The sequence below is a fragment of the Chinchilla lanigera genome, unplaced genomic scaffold (genome assembly GCF_000276665.1).
Source record: "Chinchilla lanigera isolate Chin_1 unplaced genomic scaffold, ChiLan1.0 scaffold00007, whole genome shotgun sequence".
Lineage (NCBI taxonomy): Eukaryota > Metazoa > Chordata > Mammalia > Rodentia > Chinchillidae > Chinchilla > Chinchilla lanigera.
Window position 1 is genome coordinate 5,326,315 of NW_004955408.1, and position 3,036 is coordinate 5,329,350.

Here is a 3,036-nt window from a genome sequence, read left to right on the forward strand (position 1 = left end):
GGGCGCCCCCAGCGCGGGGGACTGGAGCGGCGAGCGCCCGGCCCAGCCCCACCCAGACCAAGAGCAACGCTTGGCCCCTTTCCGCCGGGCAGAATTCCCCTGAGCCTCGCTTTCATCTTTTGGGTTGGCGATGAGAGTCCTGAAAGAGATGAGAAGTTAAGATTTGAGTCTGAAAGGGATTCGCGCGCTCGCGCATCCCTCCCCGCCCCACTCTGGTTCCAGTATTACCGCGGCGTGGGGGCGGGGAGGGCGGGGAGCCGGGTCCTGGCAGAGCCAGCCCCGCCCGGGCTGGTGTGGGCGCAGCAGGGGCCAGGGCAGACCCGCAGCAGCCCTCCTCCCTTGGAAGGGGAGGCCAGCCCGCCCGGCGCCGCCCCCCTCTGTGGTGGCCTTGTTCCCGGGGCGCAGGCTGGAGGTTTTCTGGGGGCTCGTCTCACATCTGAGGTTGTGCAGAGGTTGGTCCTGGTTGTGGGGCCCAGTTTTGCCGCTCCAGCATGCGAAGGGGGCCTCAAAACCCTAAATGGCTGGCCCCGCGTTTAGTCCCCTCCGCCGGGAGTGAGCAGACACCCTAGGAAAACCTCATTGCTGCCTTTCTTCCGCAGGGTGCCTGCTGTGGGATGGATGCTGGGATCAGCACCGGGAACAAATCAGACGAGACTTTACACGTAAACCAGTGAGAGACGCTCCCAAGCACAGGGCTAGCCTTCAGCAGGGCCAGGGAGGGCTGGAACTGGACCCAAGCTCCACCCGCACAACGCGGAGGGGCCTGCAGCAGCTCTGAAGCCGGAGGAATCCCATTCCCAGCACCGGACTCGCGGCAGGTGACCCTGCCTTCTTCCAAGCTGGTCTGACTCTCCCTCTGCAACTCCAGCGTCCTCGATTGCAGAAAGGACGCTCCCAAGGCCACCAGGAAGTCCTGGAAGGGCAGTGGGTCCGTCAGGGTGTCCTCGCTGCACCCGGTGATGCACTTTCGTACTCTCCCATCCCTGTTCACACGGCTTTGGCGCCTGATGCCTCGAGACCGAGCAGAGACCCTCTCTGGGGATGTGGGCTCCAGCTGTTCCCTTCCTGACCACACCAGAGCACGTCCCAGTCATGCTGCGTAGACGGCTTGCAGAGCCTTCACCGGCTCCCGTGGGAAGAACGGGTGAGACACTGCACAAGGCTGGGCAGGTACTGTCTAGAAAAGCCCAGTGCTGCAGGCTGCATCAGGAAGCAGGAGCCCCCAGGGCTGGGGGTCCAGAGGAACTTCCATTCCAGGCAGAGGGCCTCTAGCCAGACTTCTGGGTCATTCACCGGGCATCAGCCCACCACAAGTTCTCCCTGAGCACTGTCTCCTAAGGGTGGGGTGGCTCTTCAAGTGAGTGGGCACCGCTGGCTACCAGCAGCTACGTAGCGGGCACTGTGAGGCTGTGTATTTCAAAGTCAAGTCCCGGGCTGGCATCCTCATTCCAGAACTTGCTACAAATGCAGATCTCAGGCTCCACCCCAGACCTCCAGAATCAAAACTCCGGAGGTCTGACCCAGCAGTCTGCAACTTAAAAACTCTCTAGGTAGTTCTCATGCATAACGGAGCACAAGGAGTAATTATGTCACTTTTTACTAGAATACCTCCTCAGAGCAGGATTCTAGCCCCCAACAAAGCAACCATCCTTGGATTAAGCCGAGCTGCCGAGCTGCCGGTCACATACAAGTTATACTGTAGCATTGTGTACGGTGGTAACAACCTGGAAACAAAGTGGTGTCCCTCAGGGAGAAAATAGGTAAATAGCCTATGGGAACACTCACTTGGGAATACTATGCAGTCATTAAAAGAAGGAAGTAGATACCCACACAGTGATGTGCAAAGATCTCCAGAGTGTACCATTCAGTAAAAAAGAATACCTATAGCTCAGATTTGGGTGAAAAAATATGTCAATGTACCCCAAGCAAATCTGTGTATCTACATATATAAAAGTGTGCTTTTAAAAAAAGCATGAAAGAAGGCCCACCCAACTGTTTCCCTGCAAGGAGGAGACTGAGATGGGAGAACTCTAGCTTTGACCATTGTTTATCTTTCTTCAGTATCTGGTTTATTTATGGCATTAAATGTCAATCTTTTTTGTGACATGGGGTCTTGCTATGTTGTCCAGGTTGCCCTTGAACTTTTAATCTTCCTGCCTCTGCCTCCTGAGTAGCTGGGATTACAGGCATGCACCACCATGCAGACTCGCTGGTGCAAAGAGTGCATTCTGACCATCCCAAAGGGCAGGGATGGCTGTGGGACACACGGAGAGAGGGTAGACAGACTCAGCCTCCCCTGCGGAGTGGAGTGGGGGAGCAGAAAAGCCGGGGAGGCTCCACCCCCAGGGTATCCAGCTCTGGCTCGAGGGAGCAGGTGGAAAAAGGATTTGCTGAGCCGAGGTTGGGAGGGCTGTTATATTTTCTCGAGATTAGCTGAGCAAACATGTACTGAAGGCCTACTGTGTGCCTGGTTAGATGCCACCTTCCTTTTCGGAGGCATGGATGAGCTGGGGTGTGCTCAAGTTCTGGTCACACACAGCCCCCCTCCAGGCCCCACCAGGTAAGTTGGTTCTGCCAGCATATCTGCCGGCAGGGCCCACTGTCCACCGACACCATAGATAGTCAGCCTCAGAAACCGACTCGGCAAGGGACCCAAGGCCCAACAGAAAAGAGAACGCAGGTTGCTGTGGACCTGAGAGGAAAAACAAGGTTTCCTGTCTGAGTGCAGCAGGTACTGGAAGCTGTGAGTAATGTCGCTCTCAGCACCCGGCAGCCTGCGGTGGGGGCGTCACCGCCAGCAGTGGCTCCCAGCATGCGCTGGCCACAGGCCCGGGGCCCGGGGTGGGCAGGGCCGTGCAGAAGGAACCTACCACGCAGGTGGGCATGCAGCAAGCAGTGTCCAGCCAGCCCCGCGGCCTCCCTGCTGCTCGCTGTGGTCAGTTGCCCTCAATAAAGACCCAGGTGCTGAGGTGTCTCCGGCCACAGTCCCCAGCAGCCTTCACCACCGCAAGGCAGGCCATTTCCACCAGACTGCAA

General features: G+C 57.7%; 1 long non-coding RNA gene across 1 annotated transcript; it reads left to right on the top strand.

Annotated features, from left to right (window-relative positions):
• Positions 1-69: 69 nt before the first annotated feature.
• Positions 70-2,104, top strand: LOC102010339. The gene is made up of 2 exons (XR_259661.1): positions 70-155; positions 600-2,104. It is a non-coding gene; the product is annotated as an uncharacterized LOC102010339 (long non-coding RNA).
• Positions 2,105-3,036: the final 932 nt, after the last annotated feature.